The sequence below is a fragment of the Pelodiscus sinensis genome, chromosome 8, assembly GCF_052426305.1.
Source record: "Pelodiscus sinensis isolate ZL-2025 chromosome 8, ASM5242630v1, whole genome shotgun sequence".
NCBI lineage: Eukaryota > Metazoa > Chordata > Testudines > Trionychidae > Pelodiscus > Pelodiscus sinensis.
Genome location: NC_143059.1, coordinates 19,649,374 through 19,673,083, shown reverse-complemented (window position 1 = coordinate 19,673,083; position 23,710 = coordinate 19,649,374). Strand labels below are relative to the sequence as shown.

The 23,710-nt window shown below is 44.3% G+C and overlaps 1 long non-coding RNA gene across 2 annotated transcripts in view; it reads right to left on the bottom strand.

Moving 5' to 3' along the window:
* Window positions 1-13,072: 13,072 nt before the first annotated feature.
* LOC142830381 (uncharacterized) overlaps window positions 13,073-23,710 on the bottom strand; it is a 98,722-nt gene continuing 88,084 nt past the window's right edge. Inside the window, exons 4-6 of one of the 2 annotated variants that reach the window (XR_012905571.2) lie at window positions 20,512-20,818; window positions 19,424-19,533; window positions 13,073-19,301 (exon numbers count right to left, since the gene is read on the bottom strand). This is a non-coding gene — a long non-coding RNA (uncharacterized LOC142830381). Of the gene's footprint in view, window positions 19,302-19,423; window positions 20,819-23,710 lie in introns of both variants that reach the window. The other variant, XR_012905570.2, reaches the window with a different exon arrangement.

The window sequence follows — 23,710 nt, the reverse complement described above, 5'->3', positions numbered from 1 at the left end:
CCACACCACTGGTTGCCGCTCCTCGCCTGCCGCTGCTCCACACCACGCCGCTGGTTGCCGCTCCTCACCTGCCACCGCTCTGCACCACGATGCTGTGCCACGCCGCTGGTCGTTGCTCCTCACCTGCCGCTGCTCCACGCCATGCTGCTGGTCACCGCTTCTCACCTGCCACTGCTCCTACTGGCCACGTTATGCCACCAGCCAGTGATTCCCACCAGCCACTCTGATGGTCACTGCCACTTCACTGGCTGCAATGGCTCTGGCTCTCAGCCAAACCAGAGATTTCAGCTCTCAGTGATTTCAACTCTTTAGCCACCAGCTGAACTGGCAAAGGAACCCAGCTTCCACTGGACTAGCAAAAGAAAAGACTCCTCAGGGAGTCTGCTTTAGGTCTGTCCTTTAAAACAAAGGGGGAAAGGGGCAGGTTGGGCCAGTCTTATAGCTCACACCTGGCAGGTTGAAGCAGGCAGACTCAAGCTCTTTAACCCTTCCCCTCAGCTCAGTTCACTCAACTCTGGAAGGGGGGAGGCTTGTTCTTCCGAGACCTCTTACTATGATGGTTGTGTCTCTCCTGCAAGCACTGGTGGCATGTTTTACAGTTCCCACATTTAGGGGTAGCATGATTAGTGACCCCCACAATAGTCCCAAATTATATACAATTCTCCACATTCCATTCCAACACTGACCCTCCATCAGCCCTAGCTGAATGGGATTTACATAGCCACACCTCGGATTCTCTCCTGAGCAGTATTTACATATCAACAGTTAACAGTTAATTACCTTGCAGAGCTAAACAACTGTAGTGGGCACACCCACCCCTCCTTTTAGCTGGTTGATAGCAAGCAGCAGTTCAGCCCCTGCTTACAGATGCTTTGAGTGAATTATTTCGTGTAACCCATCAATGTTCATGTCATGATCTGCTGGTTCTGTTTATCTTACTCTGTTCTATGTATCATTTGTGTGTGTAAAATTAGACACAAGGGCTGTGTCTACACTGGCAAGGTTTTTCCGGAAAATCATCTGATTTTCTGGAAAAACCTGCCAGCTGTCTACACTGGCCGCTTGAATTTCCGGAAAATCACTGACAATCTAATGTAAAATCATCAGTGCTTTTCTGGAAAAACTATGATGCTCCCATTCGTGCAAAAGTCTTTTTCCGAAAGAATTTTGCCCGAAAGGGCTAGTGTAGACAGCATAGTTCTGTTTTCCGCAAAAAAGCCCCGATCGTCATTTTCCAGAAAAGCTTCCTGCCAATCTAGACGCGCTTTTCCGAAAATGCTTTTAATGGAAAACTTTTCCGTTAAAAGCATTTCCGGAAAATCATGCCAGTGTAGATGTAGCCAAGGAGCGTGACTACTTTGTGAGTTTCAAATGTGTGAATGTGAGACATGGAGGGTGTTACCTGCAACTTCTTGATGAGCCACTGTTAAACTATCTTTTGTCCTTCAGTCTGAGCTGTGGTTGTTAGGAAGGGGCCTCAACTCCTTAACAAAAAGAATAGGAAAGCAGAGGCCTTGGTTTTTTGGCTGGGCTGCACCTGAAGAAAGGAACCTGAGATCCCAGGGTGGGGGAGACAGCCCTAGTTTGGAGTGGCAGCTGGAAAAGAGGTTTTAGGGTGAGTATGAAGAGTTTATACTAAGGTTTCAGTGGAGAATTAGCCAAGGATTTTTGCTTCTTTTGATTTGTAACCTACTTTGCTCTGCCTGTTCTCACTTATGCTACTGATTCCACTTAATAAAATTGTTTTTATTTTCTATCAAACCCAGTGTAAATAATTGTTACCTGGGGAGGAGGGGGCAACTAGTGTGCACATTTCTCCTTTCATTGTTAAAAGTGACTTACACAGATGGGCTGTGTCTACACTGGCACCCTTTTCCGGAAAAGGGATACTAATGAGACACTTCGGAATTGCAAATGCCGAATTTAAATATCCCCCGCGGCATTTGCATGAACATGGCTGCCGCTTTTTTCCGGCTCAGGGTTTTGCCGGAGAAAAGCGCCAGTCTAGACGGGATCTTGTGGAAAATAAGCCCTTTTCCGGAAGATCCCTTATTCCTACTTTCATCTGCCTAAATTAATATGTATGTCTGTATTGTGAATTCTGTCTCTTCATCTACTCCTCTTTTTAGCTTTTTGGAGTTTCCTCTTGGCCAAAAGCAGTTTTTTCAGGTTCTACCACATCTGGGACTATTGCTCATTAGGAAACTGTGTGTCTCTAAGTTATGCAGCATTCTGTTTGTTCTCTAGTCAAGGAATTCCTTCCAGTCAAGAATTCTTTATATCAACATCATGTCAGATAATAAGCCCTGGTACATATTTTCCTCTACATCTAATGCAATGAACTGACAGATGTTGAAGGAAAAGGACTGGGTAGGGATCGTCGAATTGAGGAAGTAAATTCGTGGTTGCGCAGGTGGTGTTGAAGAGAGGGCTTTGGATTCTTCAACCATGGAACTCTGTTCCGGGCACAAGGATTGTTAGGAAGGGCTGGGATCCACCTAACAAAGAGAGGAAGGAGCATCTTCGCAGGCAGGCTTGAAACCTAGTGAGAAGGGATTTAAACTAGGTTCACTGAGGGACACTGACCAAAAACCTGAGTGGAGTGCAGAAGTCGGATACTGGGAAGAAATGCAAAGAGGAACGAACAACAAAGGAGGACCCCTGAGTCGAATGCAGAGGGTAAAGCAATCAAATGATTATCTAAGGTGTTTGTACACCAATGCAAGAAGCCTGGGTAACAAACAGGAAGAATTGGAGGCCCGGGCCCAGTCCAAGAACTACGATTTAATTGGGATAACAGAGACTTGGTGGGTTGACTTGCATGACTAGAGGGCTGTCATGGAAGGGTATAAACTGTTCAGGAAGAACAGGCAGGTGAGAAAAGGAGGAGGAATTGCACTGTATGTAAGAGAGAACTATGATTGCTCAGAACTCCAGAATATAGAGGGAGAAAAGACTGTTGAGAGTCTATGGGTCAAGTTTAGAGGTGTAAGCAACAGTAGTGATGTTGTGGTTGGTGTCTGCTACAGGTTGCCAAATCAAGTGGATGAGGTAGATGGGGCTTTCTTTGGACAACTGAGAGAAGTTTCCAGATCACATGTCCTGCTTCTCATGGGGGACTTTAATCACCCTAGCATCTGTTGGGAGACCAATACAGCAGTACACAGATGATCCAGGAAGTTTTTGGAGAATGTTGGGGATAATTTTTTGGTACAAAGTGCTGAAGGATCTGACCAGGGGCCGTGCGCAGCTTGACCTTCTGGTCACAAACAGGGAGGAACCAATAGGGGAAGTAGAGGTGGGTGACAACCTGGGAAGCAGTGATCATGAGACAGTAGATTTCAGGATCCTGACCAAAGGAAGAAAAGAGAGTAATAAAATACACACCCTGGACTTCAGAAAAGCAGACTTTGACTCCCTCCGAGTTCTGATGGGCAAAATCTCCTGGGATGTTAACATGAAGGGGAAGGGAGTCCAGGAGAGCTGACAGTATTTTAAAGAAGCCTTATTGAAGGAACAGAAAGAAACTATTCCAATGCATAGCAAGAGAGGCAAATATGGTAGTAGACTGGATTGACTTACCGGGGAAATCCTTGGTGAACGTAAGCACAAAAAGGGAGCTTACAAAAAGTGGAAACTTGGACAGATGACTAGGGAGGGACATAAATGTATAGCTCGAGAATGCAGGGGAGTTATCAGGAAGGTGAAAGCGCAATTGGAATGTGTCTCACAAGGGATATAAAGGATAATAAGAAAGGTTTCTACAGGCATGTTAACAAGAAGAAGGTGATCAGAGAGGATGTGGCATCGCAACTGGATGAGGGCAGTAACCTAGTAACAGATGATGTGGAGTAAGCTGAAGTACTCATTGCTTTCTTTGACTTGTATTCACAGACAAGGTCGGCTCCCGGACTAATGCTCTAAGTGATGCAAGATGGGATGAAGTTGGACAGCCCTTGGTGGGTAAAGAACAGGTTAGAAACTATTTAGAAAAGCTAAAAGTACAGCAATCCATGGGTCTGGACTTAATTCATCCAAGGGTACAGAGGGAGTTGGAAAATGTCATTGGGAAGCCTTTGGCCATTATCTTTGAAAAGTTGTGGAGATCAGGAGAGATCCTGGATGACTGGAAAAAGGTTCTGTCCATTTTAAAAAAAGGGAAGAAGGACGATCTAGGGAACTATAGGCTGGTCGGTTTCACCTCAGTCCCTGGAAAAATCATGGAGGGGATCCTCAAGGAATCCATTTTGAAACACTTGGAAGAGGGGAAAGTGATCCGGAATAGTCAGCATGGATTCATGAAGGGCAAGTCATGCCTGACCAATCTGATTAACTTCTATGATGAGGTAACTGGCTCTGCTGATATGGGAACATCAGTGGATGTGATATACCTTGACGTTAGAAAGGCTTTTGATATTCCTACAATATTCTTGCCAGCAAGTTAAGGGAATGTGTATTGGATACATGGATGGTAAGATGGATAGAAAGCTGGCTGGAAGGTTGGGCCCAGCGGGTAGGGATCAAAGGCTTGAGGTTAGGATGGTGTTCGGTTTCTAGCAGAGTGCCCCAAGGTTCGGTTCTGGGACCGGTTTTGTTCAACATCTTTATTAATGACCTGGATGAGGGGATGGATTGCACCGTCAGCAAGTTTGCAGATGACACTAAGCTAGGGGGAGAGCTAGATATGCTGGAGGGCAGGGATAGAGTCCAGAGTGACTTAGACCAATTGGAGGATTGGGCCACAAGAAATCTGATGAGGTTCAACAAGGACAAGTGTAGAGTCCTGCACTTGGGACAGAATAATCCCAATAATTGTTACAGGCTGGGGACCAACTGGCTTAGTAGCAGATCTGCAGAAAAGGACCTGGGGATTACAGTAGATGAGAAGCTGGATATGAGTCAACAGTGTACCCTTGTATCCAAGATGGCTAATGGTATATTAGGGTGCATTAAAAGAAGGATTGCCAGTCAATCCAGAGGTGTGATTATTTCTCTTTATTCGGCTCTGGTGAGGCCAGATCTGGAGTATTGTGTCCAGTTCTGGGCCCCCAATTACAGGAAGGATGTGGATGCCCTGGAGAGGGTCCAGCAGAGGGCAACCAAAATGATTATGGGGTTGGAGCATATGACCTATGAGGAGAGGCTGAGGGAGTTGGGTTTATTTAGTCTGCAGAAGAGAAGATTTAGGGGGAATTTGATGGCAGCATTCAACTTCCTGAAGGGAGGTTCCAAAGAGGATGGAGAAAAGCTGTTCTCAGTAGTGATGGATGGCAGAAGAAGGAACAGTGGTCTCAAGTTGAGGTGGAAGAAGTCCAGGTTGGATATTTAGGAATAACTATTTCACTAGGAGGGTGGTGAAGCACTGGAATGGGTTTCCTACGGAAGTAGCGGAGTCTCCATCCCTAGTGGTATTTAAGTCTCAGCTTGACAAAGCCCTGGCTGGGTTTAGTTAATTGAGATTGGTCCTGCCTTGGGCAGGGGGCTGGACTTGATGGCTTTCTGAGGTCTCTTCCATGTCTATGGTTGTATGATTCTATGATCACCAACCCCACTACCAGCTCCCCAAAATAATATCATTGTATAATTTTTCTGATCAGGTACTAGTAAGCACTGTTGCATTATTATGCAATACACCTCCAAATGATAAGTAATTTACAACCTGTACAACCCCAATTAATTTATCTATTTTGGTAGATTGTCTCTAATACAATCAATTTTCATTGCTTTCAGTCTTCCCTTTTTGTCTATATTTATTAGACACTCTGAATGTTAATTTATTTATCAATGGAACTTTGAAACAGATTGGATACAACAGTTGGTTATGATTTTTTTTAAAGTTTTGTTTTTCTAATTGAGTTTATTTAGGCACAGAAAGATCATATTATTTGCCTGAAATCAAAAAATGATTTGGTTGCTCATTGGGTATTAGAATGCACACAGTGTTCTCACTTTCTAGGCATTTGTGTTGACTGGAAATTCATGCAATCTCTTTGATGAAACAGCCGTCCCTTTGTTATTGTTTCGATGCCCACATCCTCCAGATCGTGATTTCGCATACATGGGAAGCAAAACTGATTTTTGTGGATGATTGGGCTGGATGATCAGGTGGTCTACAAGTGAGCAAGTATGGATCAAAATTGATGAGGTGTGACAATTTATAGCAGCTGATCATTTGATCCTTGATTTTTAAGCTCAATAGGCCCATAGTAATCTGAACATTCACACATTATTTTGTATAAAAAAATCAGTTTTGTTTTTCCTTACTTGCAGTAAATGTTGCCTACACTAAGCAATGTAAAGTAAATGAAAGAAATCAGTACCCAGCACAGTTCATTGCAAATTTAATATTTAACTTGTCTTGTTTCTCCCTCTCACATGTAGTTTTTAACCATTGTTCATTACATAATGTTATTTTTTCCTTTCAGTCTCTTTACCCATCATAATTATTTTTTCATCATAATTCTATCCTGTTGCTGTCAGAGTGACAGAGTACAGTACTATGCTGTTTCTATTTTATCTTTGGAAATATCTTGACTTACGCATAAGTAGAGAGAGGCTAAAAACAGACTCTCAGAGGAGAACTGTTGACTGAGATCTATTGCTACTCACAAGCTTATTTTCTATATGTTCCTCTGACGGGGTGCCCCCGTTCCGGGGTGCGCCCGCAGACAACCCCGAGAGCTGGGGGAAGAGAGCGGAGACTGGCTCGCTCCCCCGGCAGTGCGGCGCATGAACCCAGGTTTGCCCGCCGCATTTAAAAAGTGGCTGGACCAACTGGTCGGGGGTGGAACCGGCAGAGAGCATGGGGCAGACTGGGGCGTCCCAGGGAGCGAGGACAGACGCCAGCCGGGGGAGGATCTTGGCGGGGGCGGCTGGGAGCAGGGAGTCAGCCAGGGCGTCCCCACGGACGATGGTGGACTCCAGCCGAAAGAGGAAGCCGGCGGAGAACCTGGGCAGCGGCGGCGGAAGCAGCTGGGAGCATGGAGCAGGTCCGGGTGCCCCAATGAGTAGCCGTGGACGCCGGGCGGAGCGGCCCCAATGCCGAGAGCGCGGAGACGAGTGGCATGCGCCGAGGCAGGGCGACCCGGAGTGCCAAGTGGGCAGAGGCAGCCAGGGAGGTCGCTAGGAGGCGAAGGACTGGGATGCCAGGGGAAGAGCGGTCCAGACCCCAGGACGTGCACTGGACCCAAAGGCAAGACGGCTCAAGACGCCGGCCCCTTGAGTGGCACTTCCGACAGACCCGGAGGGGCCGTGAGTAACCCCCCGACGGGCGCCGGGTCCTCCCCATCCCCGATTACAGGGACTCTCCCGCAACCGTGGGGAAGGGGACAGCTTGCTGGGCGGTAGGTTGGTCTCTCCCAAATAAGTTGGCGTAGACCGCGACCTAACTCCCCATCAGAACGCAAGCCTAGAGCAAAGCTAGGGAGTGGGGCCTCCGTGCAGTAAACGCGAGGACCCATTCCCACACGAGTTTGGGGGGGGGGGGGGGGAAGGGAGAGGATCTGTGACAGTTCCTCAAGCCTGCTTAAATAGAACTAAAGAGTTCTATGGGCAGGTACCATCTCCTCAAAAAATGCTGATGTTTCAATTTCATTACTTTTTTAATCCTCTTACTCAGTCTTTTTAGCTTTATTTATCTTACTTACTATCCTGAAAAAACACTAAAACTTTCTACCTGCAAAGGAGGAGAAGGTCTTTATAGTTTTATGAAATGAAGGGCAGGAACCCAACCTGTAGGATGTTCGGAGAAGTAAAAGAAGATTGATGGTGTAGATTCTTTGTGTGTGCCATACTGTAAACTGATAGGAAAACTGCTGGGTAGCTCCTGTGTATATGTGTGACTAAGCTAGCAGGGCTGTGATCAGCTCTCTCCATGTTGAAAGGTATGAAATATGTTTCCTAAGCCTCGGCACTGGCCTTCAATTCTATTTTACTTTTTGCATTCTCTGAGCATCACAGGATTAATAACATATCTGAGCATTAATTACATTCTTAAAAGATCATACCCACTTGGCTAGGTCAAGCATTTAAAACAATTGTATAAACAGTATCATAGCTCCTACCTCTCTTCTCTTGTATGGTCATATCTTACCATTAAAGAGAGAAAACGTACATATCTGATTTAGGCAGGCAGTTAAGGTAACAGAGAACAACAAAGAAACACAGCATCCTCCCTTCAGAGACCCACATACACTAGGAGTCTGGAAAAAGCTGTGTGGGCATGACCAAATTGCAACTAAGAAATGGCTGGAACTGTGTGTGAGAGTGTGGAGGTGGCATACTGTCTAGAAGGGAAGCATGCTATCAGAAAATGTGCACTATTTTAATCATATCACAGATGGTAGCTGATTTTTCTCTGTCACATTTTATATACACATCTCTCTCTCTTTTAGTGCATTGCTCCCCTTGGGCTGTCAGTATGAGGCTTCTGGGACCATGACCCAGTGTTTTGCTTTGCATAATTCCTTTGTGGCCTGTGGTCTACCTTTTATAGACTTCCTGACTCCTGTGGCAGAGTCTTTTCCAGAAAGGTGTTTTGCCTCCCTCTCCCCCCCCCCCCTTTCTTGTGGACAGCACTGATCTTAACATCTCCATCCTTTCCCTGGCTAAGCCCACTTGCTGAATTTTAAGGACATAACTGGATGACCTATGTCATACTAGTGACTCACTAGTAAAAAAGGCAAATACAGTGCCCATCTTTAAATAAGGGAAGAAGGACAATCCAGGGAACTACAGACCAGTTAGCCTTACCTCAGTCCCTGGAAAAATCATGGAGGGGATCTTCAAGGAATCCATTTTGAAACACTTGGAAGAAGGGAAAGTGCACATAGTCAACACGCAGGAGGACGGACATCCCGCCCCGCTGGCGGCACGGAGCAGCAGCGCAGCGGCCCCTAGGGCACCAGCAGGACGAGGCCGAGGAGCCGTACTTGGTGAATGCCCTGGTCGGCTCCGCAGGGGAGTCGGCGCTGGATGGGGAGTGGAAGGAGCCCGGGGCAGACTGCCTTTGGGGGCTGTGGACAGGCGAGTTTCGGGGACTGACCCCGCCTGTCGTGGAGGGAATGTGCTAATCCCTCCACTTAGGTCTCCGGGCTGGGACCCGGTGGAGAGGGAGGGCCCGGGTCCCCCACTCCGTGTCGCCCCCCCCGTCGTAGTCAAGTTGACTCGCTGCCTCTTCTGGGATTTCTGGACGGGAGTGGACCCCCAAATTGGACCCTAGTGGCTGTTGCCCTTACTGGCCGGGCATCTGGGGATAGGACCCCAGGACCAGTGTAGGGGGTGAACCCCCCCCAAACCCATATCAGGGACAGGACGCTGAGACTCTCACCAGGGTCCTAAAGGAGGGTTTGCTGAACCCTGTTGCTGGGTGGCGACGGGTGATCGCACCCACGGACCTCTTCAAAGAGGTCAGACATCGGGACCCACAACTACGGATCCAGATGATGAGTCAGCTGAACCCCACCCGGGAGGGTGCGCTTGCACCCAACAAATCCGTCACCCCTCAGGACAGGGGGACTGGGTACTGTACATGGTGGACTGGGGGTGGGGGGAAAAGGCTTGACCCCAGGGGCTGGTGCCTTCTTGCCCTCACACTTGCCTGGTCAGGGGGAGGGGGGACAGGCATGGACTCATGGGGGGGGCTCCTGTGGGGTAGGAGGTTCAAGGGGGGGCAGCCATGTCCCACTGGGAGCAAACAACCCCTCTCTTTCTCTGTTTAGTGTGCTTCTTTCTCTTCTTCTTCAGGTCGTCCGGTCCATCAACTCTCTGCTGCAGTGCAGAGTCATCCTACTGCAGGACCTGGATGCCACTTTGGGTGGCTTTGCTGTGCTGGGATTCCCCAGCTGTGCACGAGCCATCAACAGCATGCACATCCCCATCCGGGTCCCAGACCATTGAACAGCCCACTTTGTGAATCGCAAGGGCTACTTCTCTGTAATCCTGCAGGCCCTGGTGGACCACAGGGGCCACTTCACGAACATTTACGTGGTGTGATTGGGCAGGGCTCACAATGCCCGAGTTTTCCACAGCTCCAGCCTGTGTGCACAGCTGGAGATGGGCACCTTTTTTCCCTGACATGCTTTTCATGTAAGCAACCAGACTCTGTCAGTGTGAATAGTGTGGGATGCAGCATACTCACTCATGCCCTGGCTAATGCACCCCTACACCAGACAGCTGGATCGCACCCAGGACATTTTCAATGCCCACCACAACAGAGCCTCCCTCTAGGTGGAGTGCACCTTCGGGCATCTGAAAGAATGTTTCCACTGCCTCCTCACCCGCCTGGATGCCGGGGAGCAGAATATCACCGAGGTGGTGGCAGCCTGCTGTGTGCTCCACAACTTGGTAGGTGTGACGGACCGGGCCGTGTCTGGGCACAGCTTAGGGCGTCCGCTCAGGGCGAATTGCTCAAATCCGGGGCTCTTTACAGTCCCCCTGACTGGCGACCTCTCCAAACAGGCCACAAACCAGTCTCACAGAGTGCTTCAGCTGCCTGCCTGAAGCCTCCCGAGCAAAACCCCTCTGACACCCCAGCAATATCCGTGCCCCAGATGGCCCCGGGCCTATACACGGGTGGGGGGTCCTATCACCCAATCCCACCTACCCCGAACAAGTTCTGTCCAGTTCCAAGAAACCAGCCACAGATCCCTGGACAATTTACCCTCTGGATCTTACCCACAAATCACGCTGGGCCAATCCTTTAGAATCTATATCTAAAGGTTTATTATTACAAGAAAGAAAAGCCTGAGAGTAAGGTTATTAAAGTACAGTACGTTACATGCACCGAATCTCCCAGTCCTCGATGCAGGCTCTAGCAGAGATGTTGCAGCTGCTGGTTAAAAGTCCTTATTGCACATCCTACGATCAGGATGGGTTCACAGGTCTTCCGGGCTCTTCAATCCCTGCAGTGCTGCCTCTGGGATGAAGTGCTGAGCTGAGCACAAAATGGCATCGACCACATGGCCTCTTTATACTCCTTCCTGGCCTCTTCTTGTATGCAGCAAGTCACCTGGTCAGAGGCCAATCTCTATATTTCCTGCTGGCTGCCCTTAGGTGACAAATCCCATTCTTTGGGTGTGTCCATAGCCTATTGAGAGTCATTGTTCTACAGGGCTTTGCTACTCAGCCTGTCCATAGCCATGCTTAACCACATTCACAGAAATATTCAGCTTCCACACAGATTACAGATTCCTACCTACACACACAGACATTATACACTCACATAAATAATGTACATAAGATTAACAAACAATAATCTCCCATTCAATACCCCACATGGCTCCCCCCACACCAATTTCTGGGGCCAACACCCCCACCTAGGGGTGCAGCAGCGATTTGGCTGCTTCCCTCCAATTCAGCAACGTGACAGTAGGGCACAAGGCGGAGGCCTTCCTCCTGGTGTGGGTGGTAGAGGCCTCCCGTGAGTGCCGGGGCTTTGGACAGCTGCCACCAGCCAGGCCCATCAGCCCGAGGTGTGCATCTGGGAGGCCCTGAGGGAAAGGTTCTCACAGGAACCACTGTAAGTCTCCCCAGGGCCTGCACCCTTCCTTCGCTCTCCCTTCCCCCTCTCACTCCCTCCCCTTGCCCCTACCCCGACCTCCCAATAAACACACCTGCGTGGTTTTCAAAAAAAAAAAAGTCATTTTTTAATTAAACATAAACGAAGGAGGGCTGTCTGAACTGGGAGGGGGGCTCATTATTGGGAGGGGGGCTAAGGACTGGGAGCAGTGTTGGGGCATCTTGCTGAGCACCCTTGGGTTTGGGGATGTCATCGGGGTTGGGCAGGTCTGGGGGCCTAATGAGGTGGACAGGAAGGTCAGCTGGAGTGGAGCCAGGGTCCGTGGGGGGGGGGGGGGTAGGAGGAGGGGCCATTTGCATATTTTTTGTGCAAGAGGGGGCAGTTTAGACATAGCCCCTTAGACATATAGTCACACAAATCAGTCCTTGGTTGGGAGTACAGACTCTCTTCTGCCCAAGTTGCCACAATAAAAAGTATGCTGTTGCTACAGAGAGTAGCCTTTGCAGGTTAAGTCTCTTCTATTCAGACTGAAATTATTGGGTAAATGGAATGATTTCAGCTTTTCTGGGTTCAGATGTAAATGCATGATACAATAACAAAAATGGTAAGACCTTTACATCTGTAATCTTCACAATACCACTACATGACAAAGTAATTGTTTACAGAAGGAAAAATCCCGGTCACAGGTTGAACTCATTTATCAGTGTTTGTCTGATTTTACTTAGACTGTAATAATGTTCCGTAAGTGGTAATGTCTGGGAAAGAAGGCACTTTAATTGGGAATAGACTCAAGAAATAGGGTGTGAACGGTAGGTACACAACTTGCATTATAAGGGCTCAGAAATGTCTCAGCTCATGGGGTTTCAGTTAATAGGCTTATGAATATTTATTGCCTGATAGATAAAATGAAAAAGTAGTTGCTTCACTATAGATAGATTTCATTTGAAAGACCCATCTTGTCCCCCTCCCTTGCCTCTCTCTCACATTCTCATTTGTCTATAGGTATGGAACCAACTCCCACCCAAACTGTGCCTTACATTTCAGTACAATCTAATTTTCAGTAATACAAACAGTGGAAGACACTGTTTAAGAAAAACAACAGGAACATTCTGAGGTTGAAATCTCTTCTCTTTCTCAAGAACAGGCTGTGGGGAGGAGAATGAGATTTTGAGTGACAGTTGACTCACACTCATTTAACTCGCAACAGGGAGACTTGAAAGTTAGAGTAAAGGAAAATGGCAATATTGAGCAGGCATTGGGAGTGTTTGGTTAATGATGTAGATGAATGGTGATATAAGTAGTGTCCTCAAACAGAAAGAGGGACAGGAAGAGTTGTAGGGAAGAGAAAGAGTTCCCTGGCAGATAACGTGTGTTTTAATCTGTGGGGGTATGTCTACACTGCCACCCTAGTTCGAACTACCTGTGTGCAGCTACACGCCACATGGACTAGGTAGTTCAAATTAAAGCTCCTAATTCGAATTACTGTTATTCCTCCTGCAAGGAGGTTTAACGGTAGTTCAAATTAGGAGCTTTAATTTGAACTACCTAGTCCGTGCCACGTGTAGCTGTGGGCAGGTAGTTCGAACTATGGGCATTTAAAAATGGCACCCGCCCGGGAACATGCAAATGAAGCCCAGGATATTTAAATCCCAGGCTTCATTTGCAAGTTCGAATGCCTACATTAGCCACCCTAGTTGGAACTAGGGTGGCAGTGTAGACGTACCCTAGGTTATGAGAACTTGTTAATATAAAAACTTATTTCATAGCAAATTGAACCATAAATCTACCCATATTATTTTGAGGAGAAGAAAGTGTTAATTTGGACCCTGCTGCTGTGCATACCAGTTTTGTAGGCCAGGTTTACCCCACAGCCAAAGGTCGGCTTAAGGTATGCAATTCCAGCTACATAAATAATGTAGCTGGAGTCAACATACGTTAAGCAGAACTTCAGCATCATCCTCACAGTGGAAGAGTGACAGGAGAAATGCTCTTGTTAACTTCCCTTACTTCTCACAAGGAGCAGGAATTCTGGTGTCAACGGGGGCACCGTAAGCATTCAGTTTTGCAGGTCTTTACTAGATTCACTAAATCGAACACCAGAAGATTGACTGCTGCAATGTCAATCTTCTTCATAGTCTAGCCGCAGCCACTTGTGTGTTTTGCAGTTAGTAAAAGTGGTTGCTTGTCTCTATTCAAAGGTTTGAACGCCAGACAGCAGTGGTGTTTCATGGCCCTGCAAGTAGTCACTCATGACAGCTGATCCCTCTTCAGAGATGGTCTCTAAGGGCAGGCTGAATAGTAGTAGAGAGGTAGCCGTGTTAGTCTGATCTTGCTAAAACAAAAGGAAAAACTATGTAGCTGTTTAAAGACTAACAAGATGGTTAATAGGTGATGAGCTTTCATTACTGTACAATTTAGAAACTGAATCCAAAGCAGAAACCTAAGAATGGAAAGATTCTATCTCACTAAGTCTTACAAGCTATTCAATCCTCAAGATTTTATCCTGTCATTTTTCATTGTTTTGTTTCACTCTGATGAAGAAAACTAATTATTTTTAAATTTACATTTTAAACAGATTAACAGGAGAGACAAATGTCTTTAAAATGACTCAATTACCTTATTATATAACAATTAAAATCATCCTGGACATTTGACAAATATCTTGCAAAGAATAATATAATCAAGTAAAATTTTTTGAATAACCTAATTAATTTCATAAATGTAAAATTTGATGAAAATCCACATTTTTCACCAGTGCATAAAAAATGAATATTTAATTATAATTAATTACTTATTCACTTAGTAATTAATGATATATGAGAAAGATAAATATTTTCATTAGGAAAAGTTTTAAAAGTGCTATTTCCCCCAGCATCCAAACCTGCCCCCACAATGAAAATCTTACATTCTGCATTGTAGTATTATTTTCTAGTACTAGGAGTATGCATACAATCCATGGGAAAACTGTGGCTGGGCAACACAGTCAGAATAAATTAGTAGTTCAATGAATATTTAAGCTGGTTAAAATCAGAGAGCACCCCACTGGGTCAACTCAGCTGCCTGTGTCACCTAGCCTAAAAATGGTGCTGATCTGGGAGACTGTGGTACTGTGAGAAATGGATGAAGGCAGCCTTTTAGTGCATTGGTTCCTGATTCTGCACATGGAAGGGAATCTAAATTAAGGCTAAATAGTTCTGGTTAAATTATATAGAAAAGACCATTCAACATAAGTTGTCTTTAAGTAACTTTCACCTTGTGTTTCTATAGATTTCTACATAACTTGCTGATTCAAATGGCTTAATTGCTGATCAGGACTAAACAATGTTCAGCTAACTTATTTGCACAGAATATTTTTTTCAACCTTGAAAAATTATTTTGGCGTTTTTGTTTTCTTTTGAGAAGAAAGTCTAGTGTATCACCCATTAACTCCGACTATAAAAAAGATATTTTTATTTTACAGTAATTTAAAAATCTTTCATTTGAAAACCTCCAAGCATTTTACAAACACAAGTTATCTCAGGTTCACGTTTACAGCTGGCTGTTGTAAGAAAATACTGTTATGCCTTCTGCAACAGTTTTAGACATAGGCTAACTACAGTGACCCCATTAAAAAATATTTACTGTTAGAATGGAAAATATCACTAATGCTATGACAAATTTAATTATTAATTGGACATTGTTCAGTTTTCAGAGATAGCCACGGGCTGCAGGTTGTGGTCTACAGCTCAGGTGTTTAAGGAGAATTCCTAATAACAGTAAGACAATTCTGGTCATTTGCTAAAACTGTCTTGAACTATTCTTTTCTCTCTGTTAATATACTGGCTCCCTTTTACGACTACAAACAAGCAAGCAGAAAGAGGGATTATATTTGAGGGGAAACGATGCATACAGGAGACTAGCCAAGCCGTTGAACTAGACAAGAATTGGGAAAAATTGTGCAGATGATGTCCAACCCTTTATTGCTTACAGCATCATTGCACCGAAGGCCAGGTCTGATTATATATTTTGTAGAAGGATGTACTCAGGCAGAGGATCAGGGTGTTTTTAAATGGAACGTGGCTTCTTTTGAAAACCCCACCTTATGTGGCTAGCCCAAGGATGTTCAGTGAGTCAATGGCGGAATCAGGAAAGAAATGAGGAGACCTGATTCTCAGTCTCCTAAAATAATAGCTGGACCATTCAGGCTGACTTAGTATGGTATATTTTAACAAGTAAATGACCTCCTGCATCTATGTGATTCTCATTATGCTGAACATCAGAAAAGGAACAGGGAGGGGGAACTCTGGGTCTCACACACAGGTAAACTTATACCAGCTTACTGAAACACAGGGGTGACACAGTCATCTTTGACCTTATTGAAAATAGTCTCAAGTCACAAAAAATGATACATTAACCTCCAAAATGAAAACCTTTAACTTCAACATGAGTCTTTTACTCTGTTAAATGCTGGGGGGCACTGACCAGATATTTTAATTGTTGCTAGGTCTGTCAAATAAATGTCAGGTCTCCAATACAAGCTGGGGGTCTTGGGCCGTTTGTACCAATAGATGCTGGGGGCTTCTATTGGAAATGTTACGGTAGTGAATAATGATGTCATAGTGAACAGTGAAAGCCTGGCAGATGACAATGAAATAGACGTCAGTTGAAATTTTTCTTAAATCTAGAGGTGTTGTGAAATATATCCAGTGAGCAACTTGTGCTGCCCAGGCTGGACTCTATAACCCCTCAACTGGGTTTGACTTAAACTAGAGCATCTACCAGCCAGGGCCTGATGGCAGCGTGCCACCTTGGGCAAACTCTTTGGCTGGGCCTGAAGGGATATAATTCCACAGACAGAGATATAAAGATCATCATAAACCACTAGTGCAGAATTTCTGTTATATGCAGCCAGAAAGTTGCAAGAGGTATTTTCTCTGTACCACATATTGTATTTTTTATTCATGCAAAATAACTTCTTATTCTTGTTCCTGTCAGCCTGCCATACTGATTATATGGAAAAATAAATAGTAGCTCCGATGTGGTCTACTCTGTAGAGAAGTTTTTGTCAGCCAAAGGTAGATATATTAATCTAGAAAATGGGGAAATTCAATTTCACCATAAAGATATTAGACCAGATGGGCATCTTATCTGAAATCTGTAAAGAACACATATTTTTATCAGTTCTACCATTATTTATGTATACTATCTATCTACGTCTCAGAGATTTTACTTGTGATGTGTACCATGACACTATCCTTCTCAATTTGTCATGGTATCTATGTTAGTGAGGTATAATATGTTCTATATTAGGTAGAGATGTGTATCATTCACACCCTTAAAAAACTGAATACATGGACTTTGGGATAAATACATTACAATCATAGACCTGTTGCCATGGCCACATGAAACTTTGTTCAGTGTGCATATGATAATATTCATAGAATCATAGGACTGGAAGGGACCTCAAGTCCAGCCCCCCACCCTCAAGGCAGGACCAAGCTCCGTCTACACCATCCCTGACAGATGTCTATCTAACCTGTTCTTAAATATCTCCAGAGAGGGAGATTCCACCACCTCCCTTGGCAATTTATTCCAATATTTGACCACCCTGACAGTTAGGAATTTTTTCCTAATGTCCAATCTAAACCTCCCTTGCTGCACTTTAAGCCCATTACTCCTTGCCCTGTCCTCAGAAACCAAGAGGAACAAATTTTCTCCTTCCTCCTTGTGACACCCTTTTAGATATTTGAAAACTGCTATCATGTCCCCCCTTAATCTTCTTTTATCCAAACTAAACAAGCCCAGTTCATGAAGCCTGGCTTCATAGGTCATGTTCTCTAGACCTTTAATCATTCTTGTCGCTCTTCTCTGTACCCTTTCCAATTTCTCCACATCTTTCTTGAAATGTGGCGCCCAGAACTGGACACAGTACTCCAGCTGAGGCCTAACTAGTGCAGAGTAGAGCGGCAGAATGACTTCACAAGTTTTGCTTACAACACACCTGTTGATACAACCTAGAATCATATTTGCTTTTTTTGCAGCAGTGTCACACTGTTGACTCATATTCAACTTGTGGTCCACTGTGACCCCTAGATCCCTTTCCGCCATGCTCCTTCCTAAACAGTCGCTTCCCATCTTGTATGTATGGAACTGATTGTTCCTTCCTAAGTGGAGCACTTTGCATTTCTCTTTATTAAACTTCATCCTGTTTACCTCAGACCATTTCTCTAACATTTCTTGTTTGTTTGTTTATTTGTTTATTTTTAAAGCTCGGTAATGCGTTGAAGGACTTAAGGGATGGAGGGCTGGGCCTAGCAACCCCTGATTACAGAAGGAGTCAGTCCTGGGAGAGTGAGACCAGGGTGATTTCCCCCTGAGGAGCAGCAGAAAGGAGAAATATTTCAGGATTTTAACCTGTTAGAAATGAGCAGATGCTTGCAGAGAGTCAGGACTGAGATTTCAACCAGATAGGGAAGAGAAAACTTTTATTGGTTGATTTTTGGGTGGACTTGAACTTTCCTTTGAATGTTAATTTAATAAATTATAAGCTGAGGAGGGAAGGAAAGGAAGTAATTATTTCTTGAGTTTCTTAAACAGTCTAAGAGGGTAAATTGAGAAAGACTGCTGTGCCCCAAAACCATTAGGGGGCTCATAGGGTGCAGGTGGTCTGGGTACAAGCAGGCCACCTAATTTTTTTGGCCTTTTAATAGAGCTTCATACCTCTTAGCAGTCCCAATTTCATGATGTTGATTTAGAAATCAGATCTTCAATAAAGCAAATGAGAGGCATGACAGTGCTGGTTTTAAAGGTAAAAAATGTACATGTTTTAAAAAGAAATAGGAAATGCACTGTTCAGTTAACACATACTGTATTCCAAAATTAAGAAATAGATTCCTCTTCTTACCCCTAATTGTGATATAGAAATAGTTTTTTATCAATTATTAATAAATAACCAATTATGTAATATAGATGTTTTAACACAATAAATGCAAGATCCATGTCTTTCAATGTTTTAGAAGATAGACAGTCCCATAAAGAGGCATAGCTGAAAAGCTCAAACTTACATCACTTCATACTGGACTCCAAAGGAGTAGAACATTACTGTATGTAGCAAACAAATGGCTATCATTTACATAATTACATTTAACCACAACTTTTAGTGCATTTGTAAGCACTTGAGTGAAACTGATGCATTCATGATGTAAACAATAGAAATAATGGATTCATTTGGGCCTGTTTGGAACTGGACAAAAAAAAAGGAGGAAATCATTTGCAAATGTATTAGATCTCTGTTTTGCTCTGATTGCATCCAGCACTTTATTTGTTCTTTCATTGACGGTGAATGAATTTTAGCTTTGATTTGTGCAAATATGGTGATTCCTATATAGCTGACCATGATTTCATATGCCAGAAGAGCTCGCCATATAAATGAGTGATTGCTTGATGACAAGAGAAAAGTAATGGAAGCCTGCTAGGTGGACAATATATCTGTCATATGTCTTTAACTCTATCTATTCAGGCTCTTATAATGGCACTCAACCTAATCGTATCTGAGTACCTTCCAAAAGAGTCACTCTATATTAAATCACAACTGGCCCATGGTCTGTTTCCTTCCATTTTCCCCCTTTATCCAAAGAAGTCACAGGTATGACTCCTGTTTTTGACATGGTATTGTTAATAAATTATTTCCTCATTATCTAGAATTTTTCAGTTTCTTCTCCCTCTTCTTCTCTGAAGTTCTTGCATCTCTCTTTTTCTTCCTCACATTCCCTTTTTTCTTCTTCTGTTCCTTTTGATTTGGTGTCTGTGGGAATATTAAACAAAGGGGGGTTTACACTTCATTCTGAAGGCAATGTAATTGGTTGCTCCAAATATTTGCTATTTCCTCTTGCTAAGAAAGCAGTAACTGTGAGAGCCTCACCTCACCTCATCATTCCTCACGAAGATCATTTCAGAGATTCTCTCCCTCTCAAGAAGGAAACCATGCAGCATTTAATTTGGGGGGCCTTTTACACAGCTATATATAATACATTTTCCTGTGCAAAAAGGGAGAGAAAAAATATTTAAAATGTCCTAGAATTCTTTCGGCCTGATTATCTTTAGTATCCTTCAAGTACTCACATTTTGTCTTTGAAAGTTTAAAGGTCCAGGAGATTCGTGTTCACTGGAAGTTGAGTGCTTGTGCAGGTGCACAGGAGTGATTCAAATGCCACACATCTGATTAGCAGAGTGCCCACAGTCAGACGCATGTGTTTCTACTGGTGTTTCACATCTGCACATGCATTGGTGCACATGACAAACTTTACTCTTAGAGGGAAAAGCTTAGAGGGAACATTGGTCCATGTAAGTCTATAGGATTTTTCTGTATTTTATTATATATAAAATTTATAGAGTGAACTAGTCAACAGGGATGAAATAAGATTTTGAGGGGCCTAAGACTAATGGGAGGGAAGGACCTAGGTATGAATTACATTTGCAAAAAAAATTATGAAGTCATCATATTTATATAAATTTAACACATTTATTCTACTCAATTCTCTAAACAATTTTGTATTTCTGGGTGTAGCTGTTGCAAAGTCATGAATTATGTCATGGTAATTCAAAGATCTGACAATTTCATTCTCAATGCTCAAGAGGGACATGGGTGTTCTTGAGGCATGGTGGATTGGAGAACATTTTTGACCCTTGTTAGAAGAGAGAAGGAATGTTCTCCCCTGCAGTTAGTGACCATTAATGACTAATACAGCTGCAATGCAATTTCAACATTTTATGGCATCAGAAAACAAGAGGCAATAAAAACAGAACACTTTCATTTTGAAGGTGAATGGAGGAGCCATTGTCTCTTGCCAATCTGTTTGTAGGCTTCACATATCTAAATACTGATTTGGACAGATAATTCCGATTGGTGTAGTCTCACTTTGTCAATGAAAAGTCAGCATCTAGATTCTGGTATTTCTCTGGGCTCTTCTCAGTCCAGTATGCAATGAGATCTTGAGAAGTCATGTCCCACTCACCTGGATTGCTGGAGGGTATTTTTATATTGCCATCACTGGGAAAGTCTTCAGAGCAGTGAGGTGGCACTGCAGCTACAGAAGTCACAATGACAGCCAGGCTGCTCCTTTTCATCAGGTGGAGGTGCAGCAGGTTCACTTGGACTGGTAATTGCCTGTACTTTCTCACCACCAGATTTAGAAGGCGGAAAAAACATTAGGAGAAAAGGAATAGCTTTCAGCACAACATCTTGTCTTTGCTTGGCCTCCTTCAATTTCTGTCATCCTTCTTTCTTTGACATGGTGGTTTCTGCTTTCCAGTGTATGTCTACTGTGTACAAAGTTAAATGTTGCTTAGACCCCACACAAAGACAAAATCACAAACACCATAAATTAAATTAATAATCCCCTTCTTCTACACACTGTCATCTGCCTGTCCCATTCCCCCCTCCTCAGCTCTTTCTCCTGTACTATATCATCCCTCTTCCTTCCCCCTGCAAAGGGTAAGGCTTAGACACAATCATCAGCATACACAGAGAGTGGCTGCAAAGATGTAATCTGCCTCTTGGATGCTATTTAATCCAGGCCATGATTTAGAGACCCTGGGCCTGCGTAAGGACTTTGGCTTCCACTAGTGACTTTTGGTTATGGGAGCTAGAGAGAGCCAGATGGATCTACTACAGGTCCTGTCTGTAGCCAGCAGACTCAAAAATAAATACATCTCCACTGCATTCATTAACTCTTCCACAACTAAAATCATAGAATAAAATAATCATTGGACTGGAAGGAAAGTACCTCTTTAGAGGCCATATAGTCAGGTCCCCTGTATTCATGGCAAGGGGACTATTTATTCTAGACTGTGAGATCAGCAGTTCTGACATGACATGTGATCTAAGCATGTGGTCCTGTATGCATGCATATGTTGTTTTAAAGGAGGGGTTGGCAACTTATGGCTCGTGGACCAACTATGGCTCACTAGGGAGCCAGATATAGCTCTTTTGAAGCTTAATCCCAGCTTTCCCTTGCTTCCCCTGCAGCAGGGAGCCCGCGCTGGTGCTACAGCAGGCCTGGGCAAAACAATCGGGCTTGCGGACACAGCAGGGAGCCCCCAGACAGACTCCCCTGCTTGCCCTGCCCCTGCACACAACTTAGCAAAGTGGCTACAGGGCTGTTTGTTTTTCACAACAGGCAGTGTGTGAAGCATAATATAGATTCTCGTCTCATTGGCATGAATCATAGAATCATAGAGCTGGAAGAGACCTCAGAAGGTCATCAAGTCCAGCCTCCTGCTCTATGCAGGACCAATCCCAACTATATCAACCCAGCCAGGGCTTTGTCAAGCCGAGACTTAAACACCTGTAGGGATGGAAACTCCACTACTTCCCTAGGTAACCCATTCCAGTGCTTCACCACTCTCCTAGTGAAATAGTTTTTCCTAATATCCAACCTGGACCTCTCTCACCACAACATGAGTATAATCAGGACTTGACAAACGGTGGCAAAAGCCACTTGCCAATCATGCACTTCGCGTGCGCAAGACCCGCATTGCACATGCATACACTGTAAATGAACGGGGTGCCCGGCTGAAATCTACTCACCACGGGCGAGTAGATTCAATACTTTGTCAAGCCCTGAATATAATCACCTATTCTAGAGTTGCTCCTGAGTTACAGTGAAAGGAGAATCATAGAACACTAGAATTGGAAGGGACCTTGAGAGATCATGGTAGGACCCAGTACTGTCTAGACCATCCGTGATAGATGTCTATCTAACTTGCTCTTAAATATCTCCAGAGATGGAGATTCCACAACCTCCCCAGGCAACTTATTCCAGTGTTTAACCACCCAGACAGTTAAGAATTTTTTCCATAATGTCCATCCTAAACCTCCCTTGCTGCAGTTTAAGTCCATTGCTTCTTGTCCTAAAAGCTTAAATTTAATTAGCTACGTGCTCTTAATACATATGTACATTCTTTCTTAGTAGGTCAAGAGAGAGTAAAGTGGAGCATATCTCTTGGGCAGTTGTCAACTTGATCCCGCCACCCCTGTGCTCTTTAGGCAAATGTCCTATACCTTAACCACCCCAGAACCCACCCCACATGAAAAAAAATCTGTCCAGGTCACTCTGGACCTTATACCTGCCCTCCAGTGTATCTACCTCTCCGCCTAGCTTAGTGTCATCTACAAACTTGCTAAGGGTGCAATCCATCCCCTCATAAAGATGTTGAACAAAACTGGCCCTAGAATATATCCTTGGGGCACTCTGCTAGAAACCGACCACCAACCTGACATTGATCCATTGATCACTACCTGTTGGGCCTGACAATCTAGCCAGCCCTCTATTCATCTTACAGTTCATTTACCCAATCCATATCCCCTTAACTTGCTGGCAAGAATATTGTGGGAGACCATATCGAAAGCCTTTCTAACGTCAAGGTATATCACACCCACTGATGTTCCCATATCAACAGAGCCAGTTACCTCATCATAGAAGCTAATCAGATTGGTCAGGCATGACTTGCCCCCCATGAATCCATGCTGACTACTCCTGATCACCTTCCCTTCTTCCAAGAGCTTCAAAATGGATTCCTGGAGGATCCCCTCCATGACTTTTCTGGGGAGTGAGGTAAGGCTGACTGCTCTGTAGTTCACTGGATTGTGTTTCCCTTTTTTAAAGATGGCCACTACATTTGCCTTTTCCCAGTCATCTGTGATCTCTCCTATCTCCACAAGTTTTTAATAGCCAAAGGCTCCACAATTACTTTTTCCAACTCCCTCAGAACCCTCGGATACATTAAATCCAGACCTATGGAATTGTGTATGTTTAGCTTTTCTAAATAGTTCCTAATCTGTTCTTTGCCAGCCAAGGGCTGTCCACCGCCTTCCCATTCTGTGTTGCCTAGTGCATTGGTCAGGAAGCTGACCTTGTCTGTGAAGACAGAGTCAAAGAAAGCATTGAGTACTTCAGCTTTTTCCACATCATCTGTCACTAGCTTACCTCCCTCATCCAGTGAAGGCCGCACACCCTTTCTGATCACGCTCTTATTGCTAACATACCTGTACAAACCTTTCTTGTTACCTTTCATATGCCTTGCTAGTTTCAATTCCAATTGCGCTTTCACCTTCCTGATAATGCAATTTATTTATATTCCTCCCTAGTCATCTGTCCAAGTTTCCACTTCTTGTAAGCTTACTTTTGGTGTTTAAGCACAACAAGGATTTCC